Consider the following 14,968-nt stretch of genomic DNA (forward strand, 5'->3'; position numbering starts at 1 on the left):
CATAACATAGTTTGAGGAATTAGAATGGTCATTTATTAACTAATAAATGACAAAGTATTATACCAAAAAAATCATATAAAACAGTTAAAATTATAACAAACTAAGAACACAATACTGCAATTCATGCTAATGAATTGTGACTAATAAAACATTACAAAAATGCCATAATCCTAAAAAGTACAATATAAAAAATCATAAATACAATATTATGACTAGAAAAAACCTCAAGTTATAAGAGCAGATACTTTGGCAAATTGTATATTTTATGTATTTAAACGCAAGATGAATAGCCTTTGCTTCAGCAGTATAAATTGTTGCTTCGTTCGGAAGTCGTGCAGAGAAAACGTCGTTTGTGATTACTGCAGCAGTAGCGACATTATTTTGGTCTTTTGAACCATCTGTATAGATATCAATTGTAGTATGTTTGGATTGTTTTATGTCGGATAAGTTTTGTTTGAAAATAACGGAATTTGTTCAAGATTTTTTTATATTCGGAAAGTGATGTGTCTACTGTGGGTTTTGGTAGTTTCCATGGTGGTGTTTCGGAAAGTGATGAGGGTTTTAATTGCTTCACTGCATTCTTCTGTAAACCATGTAAGGTCCAGAACATTACAACTTGGTGTATTTGATCACCATGATGAGAGGAAGATGCCATTTGTTTTTTCAAGACCAGAAGTCAAAGGTCATAGTACTGCTTAGCAGGAAAACCTTGTAGACAGGATACAAACTGAACCATATTAATCTCAAGAATATTGCAACTTGGTTCATTTGATCACCATGATGAGAGGATGATGCTTATTGTTTTTTAAGGTCAATGTCGTAGTATTACTTAGCAGGAACAACTTGTAGGCAGGATACAAACCGAACCGTAAGCTTCAGAAAATTGAATCTTGGTACTTTCGATCACCATGATGAGAGGTAGATGCCTATTATTTTTCAAGGTCACAGTATCACTTAGTAGGCAGTATACAAACCGAACTGTTGGGGCTAGTACCGTCAAACTTTGTACACATACACTTTATGCCAAGAGGGTCGGAAAGTCTCGTCATGTGACTCGCGAGAAATAACGTGAAATCGTACTTCCGGGCAGTTGTCAGGATGGCATTATCAATAATGTACTAGACTCGCTACGTTCAAAACCACATAGAGCTTACTACAAAAAGCGAGAGAGCGGTGGATAACAACTGGGATTAGAAAATTTGTTCTAGATAGAGCTCTGTTCAAGCGTCAATACGAGACATTTTCCAACAAAGTACAGGTATGTTTACAAACATACATTATAGAGTCGTCTGCATCATATGCATTGTACAGTCGTTTGCATCATATACACCCATACATCTATATCTCAGAGTTTAGTTCAAGATATCGAAAGTCTTCGATCAAATCTCAGCAATATATTTGCGTAGTTCTGATTAGACTGATTCTTGATTGATGTTGTAATACCCCCCCCCCCCCCCCGGTAATAATCTGCATCGAGTGAAAACGCTAGAACACTAGAAAGGAATAAAACTTTTCCCTGTTGTGTATAACATGGATATATAGCCCTATTTTATTCTATGATTTTGAACGTTTTACAGTTTCATTTAGAAATTTATCTAAATTATTTCATAAAGATATTTCTAAAAAATGAAGACAGAACTTTTTACTGACACCAATTATATCAGTGACATATGGAAATCCCACGAGTCAGTTTTGTTTCCACTGGGTAGCTGCAGTAATTTATAATATTATAGTATATACATTTGGTATGTAAAACTGCATACAGGAACAGATCCAGAAATTCGGGGAGGGGGGGGGGGGGGGGGGGGGGGGCTTTAAATCCGCGACTGGCATCTAAGACTTTTTCATTTATCTGAATTGCAGCTGAATTATCACTAATCCAGATAGTCAACAAACATTTTAGTGTGCAATTTTATATATACTAGTATTGCAGACTCAGGAATTCAAATAAGGGGGGGGGATTTCATGAGGTGGAGATCTATCTGAATTGATAGAACATGCTATATGTCTATTATGAAATATTGACTAGCCCAGATAGCCAATTTGCATTTTAGTGTGCATAATCTACATGTTTTGTGTGACAATGACTACAATGTTAATTTGTTAATCTTTTAGATATAAAAGCTGGATAAAGCATCCTAAGTCTGCACCTCGTAAAGCTATGACAATGAGAGAAATGTATCCACCCAGGCAATCAGAATATAGGTAACTCACCAGAGCTCTTTATGCAATATATGCTCGTCAAGCTATCAATATTAAATGATATTCATTCTGTAATGAATACTTGTATACATGTAAATTCAGGTGTTCCAAAAATATAAAGGTTCACCAAAAATGAATGCATCTCTAGACAATATAGAAATTTTAAAAATGTCATTTCTCTGCAACAGCAAAGGATACTTGTGCAAACATACAGGGATTTTTTACTAGATAAATGCAGATATCATTATAAAGTTTTTCTTTACAAATTCTTTCAGACAGCAGTATAAGTAAATAAATTTTACTATTCTATAAGAAAATGTTTAATGTCCAAATAAGAATTATCTAGCATTGGTATTTTTATGAAAGAATATATAGACATATTGGATGTCAGTCTTTTTTAATATATTTTTTGGGGGTAAAATTTTCAGAGTGCAACCCAGAAGGTGCGCTGCAGCTCAAAGAGAGCCATGGTTATTGGCATCAAGTTCTCCATCAGCTTTACCTCACAGGCACCACTTGTGATTTCATAGTTTGAACACCAATGAACATGGAAGTGATTCTCATCCTTTGAGATGAATTATGGGAATTATACTTGGCATACATGATTGAGCCTTTGTGCCCTCTCTGCAATAACCAACTAGATAGACTTGTGAAAATTCAAATGTCTTCCATTAGTTTTATTTTGTTTTTGCTACAATTGATCAGTGTAAAGATGTGCATGAATCACCATTGTAACAATTTCTTTGACTAGCAACCTTAAATAAATGTTCACTTTATCATTTCCTTGAATGCATTTAATACAACTTGACAATGCAGAATAATGTGAGTAAGAAGTTGTACATTTATAGTATCTAAGTCCAAAGGTAAGATTTGATAAATTGTGGAATTCATATCGGCTATTTCCTTCAGTAGTGGATTTGCAAATGTACAAGAGTCACACAGAGTTGAAAATCTTAGTGGACAGATATATATGTCTGTATTGTGAAGGTATATGATTTAGAATATGGATATTTTTAATTATTCAATTGCACAATCCACATGAATTTGACTCTTCTGGTAACAGCTGTGTTTCATCCTTACTGAAATGAGATTTGATGAAAGAAAAGGTGATATGTTCAATGCCACTCTTGATTAAAGTTTATCAAATATATCAAATCCTTTATTAGCAAGAATCATATATCATATGGCTTCAACATCTCCAATACACCTCAGTGATCAACAATGTCACCATCAGAGGTGGATCCAGGATAGAATTCAGAACAATTGTGCTACACAAGTAATAGCCTTTGCTGTGTGACAAATTTTGCACAATGTAGTTGCTGTCAGATAATGACTAGTTATTCATTTTTAAAGTTAAATTCAGTGTTATGTTTGTTGTATCCATTGCGATTCTTTCAGAGGTAAATTCGGCATTGAGCCCTCTGGCCTGCTAAATGTAGATCCCTTAGATTTAGGTGCAACTTCATAAGAGTCATGAGAAATTGATCACTGGTATGAACCCTTCTACCCGCTACCGCCCATCCTAGAAGTTGTTAAAATGGGCCCATTCTCTTCATAACAGCCACCAACACATTGATACTTCTGACGGAAATGATGTATATAACAGCATCTGTAACAAGCATAGACATCAAGTGAATATCATTAAAAGTATTGCAGGGGTGGATCAAGAAAATTTGCAGGGGGGGGGGGGGGGGGCAAGTGTAATTTATACTATCCCCCTAAAAGAGGTATGTGTGTAAATTAAAATTATCAAAATTGCAACCCAAATCCCCATATTTGTTACATATGAACTATCAAATGGGGGATGACACCACCACCAACCCCACTTGTCCCACCACTGCATTATTAAACAGTAAATAAACATCTTGTATCAAAGATTTCATTTTCAAGAAGAATTCAAATGCCACAATCTAAATTGAATTAATTTAAGATCTGAATGTATGGGTGAATGTTTACTATTTCTTTGTTGTCACAAGAGGCATAGTGTTTTAAAAACACATATACAGAAATGAAGTACATGTGTATCAGAAACTTTTTCCAGGTCCTGTATTATGTTTCTTAATGTAAATATTGTAAAAACATGTTATTTCAGTGATCCCAATCGTCTTTGAAATTTTTTTGTTTCCAAATTGGTAGCATTTTCCGTGAGGGTCACAATAAAAACATAAGCAATATCATTATTAATTAAAATATAATGAAAATGAGAAACTGCATTGCCTTGTAAATGTGTCCTCCCCCTTAAACTATCAGCATCCCATAAAATGTGTTATTACAAGTTTATATGATCAACTATTAATCAGGGAGATTGACAAAACATGGTACAAATGGATACCTGCATATAATTACTTTACCCAGCTAATTGTTTTATTCCCCCCCCCCCCTTTGCATTCAGTCTGTCTCCTTTATCAAAAGTAACATACTGCATAATTGTGTCATGTAATGTTAGTTCTAACTCATAAAAAAACTAAACCCTTTAACTTGACAGCTGTTTATTATCGAAAATATTCAGTTAAATATGTTTTGGATCAATCACCCGGTCGTGGGTAGAGCTCTCTGCTTCTGAGTTCTCAATCGGTGATTTAACTATAAAAATATAAGTATTATGACTTGTTTACCTGCATCTATAAATCCACTTCTTCCTCTTTTTGCATAAGTAGGGAATCTATATAGGCTGTAGGTTCATTTTAACGCTGTCATCTGAGCATAACCAAAGCAAAACGAAGTGACATTTTTCGACTGCTGCCCGGAAGTAGTAAATCGAAAGTGAAAGTAAACGAGACTTTCCGACCCTAGTGGAGGATGCCTATTGTTTCCAAAGGTCAAGGTCGTAGTAGCAGAATGCAGACTAATTCGTTGGGACAAGGACCATCAAACTTGGTACACATACATCTCATACCAAGTGAAAATATTACATAGAGAGTACATGATTTTTCTTGTTTTTTTCGATGCAAAGAAAGTATGTCACGCCCTGATTATTGTGGACACTACTTGAAGACAAGTTCTACAAATCATGCATCTTCGCTAGCCAAGGTAACGTTCCACGGTGTTTCTCTTTTCATAAGAGAAACACCGTTGAGCGTCACCCTCGGCTAGCGAAGATGCAAATCATAGTGCAAGAAAAACGCCCTATATTAGCTTTTCACGGGCGTATTATGTACCGTTGGCGATACTCTTGTTTAATTTTGTCCCCCTGATCCAGTTCCTATGAGTAGGAACACCTACTTTGGGATACGAATAATTTATCGTACGAGTGTAATCCCGTGGGGATCCAGGTTAGAATAGATCCTCAGTACCCTTTTCTTGTCGCCAGAGGCGACTAAATGGGGCGGTCCTTCGGATGAGACCACAAACAACCGAGGTCCCGTGTCACAGCAGGTGTGGCACGATAAAAATCCCTCCCTGCTCAATGGCCATGCATAAGCGTCGAGCATAGGCCTAAAATTAATTTGCTGCCCTTCACCAGTAGTGGTAACGTCTTCATATGAGTGAAAAATTCTCGAGAGGGACGTTAAGCAATATTCAATCAATTAATCATATGAGTGATATCTACTGGATTAAGGGGTAAATATGATTAAATATTGTTTAACGTCCCTCTCGAGAATCTTTCACAGATATGGAGACGCAAGGAGTAAATATGTGATAAATATAATCATTCAGGGTTAAATGATATCTTAAAAACAAAACCAAGCACAAGTTATATATACATGTAGTGGTATTAGAATGGTGTGAAATCATTCATGTGTCTGTTATTCAATGCAATATCTCTAATAGTATTACAAACAATATTACTCGTATGCCGAATGTTGAAAGAAATACCAATCTTACTCATATACGAGGAAAAAATCAATTCGATCTCATTACAGATAGGCCTAGATACAGAAATTAAAAATAACATGGATTATTATTTGCTTACTTGCAACTTTATTTTGAGTGAACAAACATGATAAATTAAATTTAATATTTATTTAAGCAAGATTTCTTATCGTTTTGTTTTTTTGTTTTGAAGCAATAACATTGGACAATAAATAGTTTACGGGAAAGTTTCCCCACATACGCTGCATGACGTAGCGGAAGTTCCATTACGCCGTCAGTTCCTCAAAGGATAGATAACCTTGCTGACGCCTTATTGCTCCAAGACACTTCCTAGCCGAACATTTCCTCATAAATCAGACTCCATCATTTTTCTGTAATTGTAACAGGATGACAACCCCCCAAGACGTCAACTGAAATTCATTTTCACTATAGCATGGTAGTCATATTTCATGGACAGAAACCAATGTTCGACGATCGTTTAGGGACCGGTCAATATTTATTGGGGGGGGGGGGGGGGGGGGGTTGGGGGTTGGGGGGGGGGGGGGGTTGGGACCGGAGCATTCCATATTTCCATTTTTAAAAAACCATTTGCCCTATCTTCTAAACACACAAAATAGTTGCTGTCCTATATCAGATGTGTAATTAAAAAGTGTGTGTCCTACTTATTAAATAATAATTACATATGTATAATTAAACAACAGTGTCACTTCATTTTAAAAATCTCTGAAGTTCTTCACAATTATCACTTCAAATTTGTCTCTCCAGTTTCATATATCAGCTGAGGGATTCAAGCTCCCGAAAAACTTTTGTTTTCTTTGTCATGTTTGTTCGGTAATTTGTCTAGTGAAGTTACAAATCTCATTATTTTCATCTTTTTTCTCCTTTTTGTTGAATTGTTGTTTAAAGTGCTACATTTTGTATATTTTTAATGACTGTTTTACTGAATAGTTGTCTCATGCACTTACAAGTATTTTTTTTTTTTTACATCTCAGTATTCTCTATGAAAGCTGGTGAAGATAAAGAACGGTGATCAATCTCATAACTTCTATCAGCAATACAAAATAAAATTGGGTAAACACGGACCCTGGATATACCAGAGGTGGGATCAGATGCCTAGGAGGAGTAAGCATCCCCTGTCGACCGGTCACGCCCTCCGTTAGCCCTTTATGTTGATCAGGTAAACGGAGTTATCCGTAGTCAAAATCAGTGTGCCAAGAACGGCCTAACAATCGGCATGCAACAATTCAGACAGCATTTGACCCAATGATAGGTTGTAATGACAAACTATCAAATTATTAAAGATGTGTATAGCCTTTAGTTTTAATTTAGTTACTTTTAATTACATATTTTAATGATAATTTTTTTTAAAAAGGTCCAGTATTTAAATGCAAATTGTCTCTAGTATATTCAACTTGGACATGAAATAAAGCACGCACACAATTCAGTATCATTGTTGAAAAGATAGTTGAATTAAAATTTTGAAATACTTTATAATATTTTTTTGTTCATTGATACATTTGCAAAAAATTATATCGCTGTCCTATCAGTGTTGAAAATAGAAAAAAAGTTGGGGGTCCTATCAGTATGTAAGTCAAAATAAATGTATGCCCTATTGCACCTGTCTCAACTCCCCAATAAATATTGACCGGTCTCTTAGACGTGCTTGGCTGATTTTCTGAGTGAAACACTTTTAAGTATTTGTTTTAAATATATTGATTATATCAAATAACTCGTCATAATGAGAACAAGAGGTACTGTGAACAACGCTCACTAAGAATACCCCCACTTACCCCAACCTCCCAAATATTGTTAATAGGTATAAATTACCTCTTTCCTGAGTGTAAAAATATTGTATGCCTTTGTAGAAGAAAATGGAGATATAGTCCGAACACACATCCATGGTATAAACCTATAATTTTGACCTTGAGATCAAAGGTCAAAAATGTACATGACACATAGTATCATGGTGATGCACCATGTCTTATAGTATGACTGTCAAAACCCTGTAATGAATTTTGACCTTGGGGTCAAGGTGATATGGGGGTCATGAAGGTACCCGACACGTCGTCTCATGGTGATACACTCATGTGTCAAATATGGTATGCCAATGTCAAAGAACAAAGAAGTTATGGCCCGGACACGAATCCATTGTAAAAAAAAAAACAACACCCTAATTTTGACCTTGAGGTCAAGGTCATATAGAGGTCATGAAGATACTCGACACATCGTCTCATGGTGATCCACCTGTGTGAAAAATATGGTATGCCTGTCAAAGAACGAAGAAGTTATGGCCCGGACACGAATCTGCAGACAGACGGACGGACAGACAGACAGAGTGATTCCTATATACCCCCCTGAACTTCGTTTGCGGGGGGTATAGAAACAAATATTGATCGGCAGTGGATTTCTTTGTATTGTAAGTCCCGTCGAGAATTTTTCACTCATATTGAGAAGCCACCAGCTGTCGGTGAAGTACCACTAATTTTGACCTATGAAAAGTGAAGATAACGAACAGTAATGAATCTCGTAACTTCTTATAGCAATACAAAATAAATAGTTGGACAAACACGGACTCCTGGACACACCAGAGGTGGGATCAGGTGCCTAGGAGGAGTAAGCATCCCCAGTCGACCTGTGTTTCTCGCTTCTAAATGCCGTGCGTTTGGCGAAGTAGCAATCACCACCTATGTTAACGTCTTAGGTATGACGCGGCCAAAGTAGCAGCGGGGCTCGAACTCACGATCTCTCGGTTACGAATGATTGACAGCGAACGCTCTAAATACCACTGAGCTACCGCGACCGGTTGATTGGTATTGGAAGATTTTTTGACTTTCGCTTCTACAGCGACCGGTGTTATAGAGCCAGACTTCCCCCATTGTGAGACTTCCCCCCGGAAGTCTGGCTCTATAGTGAGCCTTCCCCCCTGGAAGGCTCACTCTAGAGCCCAGACACCCCCCCCCCCCCCCCCCCACCCGAACCAGCCTTCCTCCCGCGGAAGTCTGACTCTAGAGTGAGCTTCCCCCCGGTAGTCTCGTTCTAGAGTGAGCCTTCCCACAGCAGAATTGCTCTAGAATAAACCTTACCCCCCAGGGGGAAGACTCACTCTAGAGCCATAACACCCTCTTGAAGTCTCGCTCTAGAGGGACACCCCCGCTTTCACCCCCCCCCCCCCCCCCCCCTGCGCAAACTATGAAATAAAATTTAGTTTATTGGACAGGGAATTACGTACCTACCTACCTAACCTTTCTACCTACCTACCTGAAGTTGTACAAGTTTAAAAGCATAACCGATATTTGTACGCAGATGAGAAGAAACATAAATTCGAAATATCCTCATTTCATTTTTCAAACTTCTAAAACTAACCAAGGCATAGGTATTGTGTGGGTCAAAAGTTCAAGGTCTATGGGCCAAACAAAATGACTTATCAATTCCAAATGTGTTTTATTCACCGTTTCCTTCTCTTGAGTTTAAAGAACGACTTAAGGAGGTGCTACACTAGAGAAACTTAATATGGATAAAAAGTGGAGGATATGTATAACAATATTTAGAAATTGTAAACTTTCAAATTTACTTTATTTAGTCAAAAAATGCAGTGTAGTAGAAAGCAATCTGAGAAAAATTTAAAACCCATGCTGGACTCGAACACACGACCTACAGTTCAGCACTCGACGTGCTTTTTTTTCTCTCTCTCTTTTATTGCAGTCGACGTGTTAACCTACTGAGCTACTCAGCTAGGTGAGAATTCTTTAAATGATTAGACAAATATTGCTGATATTTATATTTTCATCCATGTTTAAAAAGGAAGTCATCCATTATGACGATGTAGAGTACTTCCTTAAAGGGACTGATTCACGATTTTCCCCAAAATTTTGTTTTTCTCTTTTAATGAATAAAATCTACTGTCTAAATGTGTTTGAAAGATTTCACATAAAAATTAAGGTTATACATTATCACAGAAGCTCATTTTAGAGTTTATTATTTGTTTTGTAAACAAAGATTGCGGTATATTATTGTTTACGAAATTTTTAAAAGAAATGGATATGGATCTAATTTTATTATATCTTTCACATTTCAAGCATTTGTGGGGTAGAATGTGTCATCTAAATGTTAAAATTTGTGACTATGCAAAATAAAGATGCTTTATATTACAGAATCAATATTTCACTTGTTTGTTTGTTTACATAAAAAGACTCGAGTCTTTGTTTACATAACACATATTTAAGGTTAATAAATTGCTTTTATTCTTACATTAAGAAGGTCAAAATTTTGGTTGTCAACATTAGATGAGTATATTTTTAATTTTTAACATTAAAAATGAAAAATATGTTTATCAAAAATCGTGAATTAAGCAACATCATTTAATGCCCTGCTGAAAAAGGTCTTGGTATCTAAACAATCTCCATAAAGTGATAGTAGTTTACTAGGAATAAATGAAGGGGGAAGTCCTGCTATGGGGGGTTGGGGGGGGGGGGGGGTTGACTCTACAACTAGTGATAGAGTAGGTCTTCACACGGGGAAGTCTGGCTCTAGAGTGAGACTTCCCCAGGGGTTCTCCTGCTCTAGAGTGAGCCTTCTCCCAGGGGGAAGGCTCACTCTAGAGCCAGGCTTCCAGGGGAAGGCTCACTCTAGAGCCAGACTTCCGGGGGAAAGTCTCATTATGGGGGAAGGCTCACTCTACAACACCGGCAGTGGAGAATTTTTAAAACTAAAACGATAGTATCTTTATTTTCCGTGTATTTCGAGAGTAAAAACATACATTATATTTATATAAGATATCTGAAAAGTAATTTATGCGATGTAAAGATGAGTATTTTAATCGCCGTGTAAGTCCGAGCTCATGTGACCGGTAGCTCAGTGGCAGAGGGTTCGTTTCGTAACCGGGAGGTCGTGAGTTCAAGCCTCGTTCGTGCCATCGTAGTGTCAAACCTAAGATGCGAGAATCACGGGTCTTTTGGAGATGATCTAAAAGACGGAGTTCCCTTGGCGCGGCAGGCGTTGGCACGTTAAAGAACCCTTACTGCTACGGCCGTAAGCGCTAAGCATAGATCTAAAATTGTGGGACTCCACCTACAAATGGTGACGTCATAATGAATGAAAAGTTCTCGACGGACGTTAATAAAAACCTATATCGATCAAAGTATACACACAATTAACATTGCTCAATTTTCTGAACAATAAGTACTTAAGGCCATCACAATGGTCAAGGTCATTCAAGAAATACTATTTAGCTTAGGCAGTGTCGTAGCGAGCAGGTTTCTTAAATATCCATATTGGCGCTATTCATGTGCATGCTTTTTGTCTCTTACCATGATAGAAGTAAATGATATGATATGAGGATTGTGGTCCCTGTGGTAAGAAGGTAAAGAGGAGCCCATCATCTTTTCTTCGCGTCTGCTCTGTATCAATAACGGATTTAAATAATTTTCTATGGTGTATAAGGATATGATTTTGATTGGCTTGATCATCTCATAACTCCTATTAGGTCCTTGGGTTGTTGTAAAAGGTATAATGCATCTCACTTTCGGAACTCCCATAGGCTAGCGCTTCAATTGGACTCCGTGGATGTTGCTGTTACAACCTTCAAATCCGTGATGAAACTAACTAACAACTGGGGATGTTTTTTTCTTCTGGGCCCTAAGGCGTCGTTTCTGAATATGAATAGAAAATGATGAAAAGTGTAAAACGTTCGGACGATTTTGTCTTGAAAACTGCGCCCCAAGCTTAGACAATGAGAAGGGAGCCATCTATCTGGCAGTCCCAAATACCTATTATTAATCTCTCCCGCCTTTCAATAGAGCCTGGATCCGCTCAAGTATGTTTGTCCGACTCAAAAAAATTTCAATATGTTACTTTAAATTTGTTTATTGACAGAGGGATTCCCTGGGAATTTTGAAACATCAAACGTATTTCTCATCGTCACAAGCACAGACGTGGGTTTAAATTAGCAATACATAGGCGGTTGTTTCACGGAATGTGTCAATGTGAACAGAAAATGATAATATGTATTTGGTTGGTTGATTGTATGTTTATCGTCCTGCTCGATAATTTTTCACTCATATGAAGACGTCACCATTGCTGGTGATTAAATGTGTTATTTGGAGTGACATATAGGCCTACATACACAGTTGTCTCGTGCTTATCTTTACAATCTACATATGATTGCGTGGGGTTATCTGATCTCATTCTGTAGATTTTGTCGAAGAAAAACAAGTGAATGATATAAATCTAGATCATATGGTAGATCCAACATATCGCATGCAGGTTCATCATTGATTTTAAATGTCATAACGACTTCCTTGTTCATTAAATTCACCATCAAGCCAATTAGTGATAACAATTTATTACTAACCAAGACATCTTTGTGCCTTGTAGAAATAAAAACCAACGAAAATTGTTTTCAATTATACCATTTTGTCATTTTACTTTTGCCAATTACGCTTATTGAAACAGATGGTTCCTAATTTGAAATGATGTTTCAAATTGCATTTCAACATACCTCAAGAAAACTGAGTTGTCTCGAATTCGTTAGACATGACCTTTCGGCAATGTAACGAATATAAACCTCGTGGCAATGTAACGAATATAAACCTCGTGGCAATGTAACGAATATAAACCTCGTGAATAGTATGATAAGTGACATGAAAGTGGGTTTTTTAAATATCCAAATTTGAGTTGGTTTATCATGGAGAGACGCAATTTAGTTTTTTTCCGGAGTATGCATCTATATGCAATTATAAGTTACATGCTAATTTTTTTAGTATATTGTACATGTATCGAACCGCCGCGCCGGTCTAGAGGTAGAGCGTTCGCCCCACATGCGGAAGGTCGGGGTTCGAATCCCGGCCGCGACAGACCCAAGTCGTTAAAACAGGTAATGACAGTTCCATCGCCAAACGCTCGGCATCAGGTGTAAATGTCACTGATTCTCGGAGATGACCGTCCCGTGTCACAATGGGTGTGACACGCTAAAGAACCCACACTGCTCAATGGCCGTAAACGCCGAACATAGGCCTAAATTTGAAGCCCTTCAATCAATCGAACCGAAATTGAAGTATATTCTTCGCATTGGTTTGATTTTGAAAAAAGAAAATTCGAGCTGTTTAACCTTGGATTAAAGTCATCAGCAGTTGGATAATGAGCACGTCACAATAAACTAATCAGATTCATTTTCTCCCAAATCTGAGAAATTAACCGTATTGAATCGCAATTCGTTGAATCTTGGTATCGATAGGAATTTTATAATTTTTCTTTAAAATAAACCAACGGACTGTTTCCATGTAGATAGAACCTTTGGATTCCACCGATTATGAAATTTGTACGGCCTGAAATTACGAGTGACAAGAATGAGGATATCTTAAAAGTGCATCAAATTATGGTCATTATGCAAACTTAAAACGATCTTAATGCATCTTGTAAGTTATTTGTTATTAAAGATTATGAAATGCAAACAAATTATTGTTGGTTCAAAACGTACATTGGGTTGAGACGAATCATGTCACGCTGCAGTCATTTTCTCTCAAGAATTTATCAATATAGTCATAGAGCTGGAACTAGATATATGTTGTAACGGGTGGAGTATACTTTTACAGATAGTGAAAAAATCAATTACAAACGTGCGAAAGAAAGGCTATTCTAACACTATCTACAGGTCTTTCTAGGCCGAGTAATTAGGTGCTGCACACCGATGGTGTCAGTATAGACCTGTTCGTGTCCGAGCGATATCCCACGAGTATCTATATTAGGACTTAGAGGGTCGTGGTCAATGAGCGAGAAATAAAAACGTGCTCAGCATCGGGCACGCTTTGTATACATGTGTTATGAACTCTCGTTGTCCTTAATTCAAAATCAAGACTCGCCCAATGCTATATTTTGATGTGTAAATTATAGTTTCCCCTTAAAGGGACTGGTTCACGATTTTTGATAAAAATATTTTTTTCATTTTTGATGGTAAACATTAAAAAGATAACTCATTTAATATTGACAGCCAAATTTTGACCTTCTGAATGCAAGAATAAAAGCAATATTTTAGCCTTCAATCTGTGTTATGTAAACAAAGACTCGAGTCTTTTTATGTATACAAACAAACAAGAGGAATATTGATTTTGTAATATAAAGCATCTTCATTTTGCATAGTCACAAATTTTAACTTTTAGAAGACACATTTACCCCCAAAATGCTTGAAATGTGAAAAATATAATAATCTTTGTTTACAAAACAAATAACAAACTCTCTAAAATGAGCTTCTATGATAATGTATAACCTTAATTTTTATGTGAACTCTTTTAAACACATTAAACAATATATTTTGATCATTAAAAGTGAAAAAGAAAATTTTGGGGAAAATCGTGGATCAGTCCCTTTAAAACGATTTTGTTTTACTGCGAAAAAGGAAGTCACATTATGTATAGGTACGCACGAATACCCATCTCCATCCCTTCCGTTCCGTGGAAATTATAGTACAGCTAAGCTCCTAGAAGTTATTGTATGTTGGATTTCTGTCTGACTTAAAGTATGGTCAAGATTAAAGAAAAAAATATCGCACCTTGACATCCTCTTAACGATGCACCTGCACATCATACCATCTTATTTGTAGCAATTATTTATAATTTACAATGGAAGGGAAACTTATGCATCATACGCTGCGAAAAGAAAAATAGATTCATTCCTAAATCAGAATATAATATGTGACGGAAAAACTTAAAATTGTGAATTTACTGAATGATATTAATCAATATGGGAATCTTTGATATCTTTTCACCTTGGTAACACTACATCTTCCATCTTTTCACCCTGCGTTAATTTCATTTTAAAGCATTTCGTCAAAATCAAGCCCATTATGAACCCCAATTTAGTAAGAAATTGAATGTCTTTTTATATTCTTGTGACAAGATTATCATGGTTTTTTCTCAAATTATTTCAAACCTTAAATTCAGCTCATGAAGCAAACATCCAT

General features: G+C 36.6%; 2 long non-coding RNA genes across 2 annotated transcripts; one reads left to right on the forward strand and one right to left on the reverse strand.

Moving 5' to 3' along the window:
- Positions 1-2,122: 2,122 nt before the first annotated feature.
- LOC130047426 (uncharacterized) lies at positions 2,123-3,352 on the forward strand. Its single transcript, XR_008796321.1, has 2 exons — positions 2,123-2,205; positions 2,631-3,352. It is a non-coding gene; the product is annotated as an uncharacterized LOC130047426 (long non-coding RNA).
- On the reverse strand, positions 3,337-4,957 carry LOC125646382 (uncharacterized). The gene is made up of 2 exons (XR_007359699.2): positions 4,818-4,957; positions 3,337-3,811 (listed from the first exon to the last, which is right to left on the reverse strand). It is a non-coding gene; the product is annotated as an uncharacterized LOC125646382 (long non-coding RNA).
- Between the last annotated feature and the right edge of the window lie 10,011 nt (positions 4,958-14,968).

Source organism: Ostrea edulis, chromosome 6 (assembly GCF_947568905.1).
Source record: "Ostrea edulis chromosome 6, xbOstEdul1.1, whole genome shotgun sequence".
NCBI classification, from domain to species: Eukaryota; Metazoa; Mollusca; class Bivalvia; order Ostreida; family Ostreidae; genus Ostrea; species Ostrea edulis.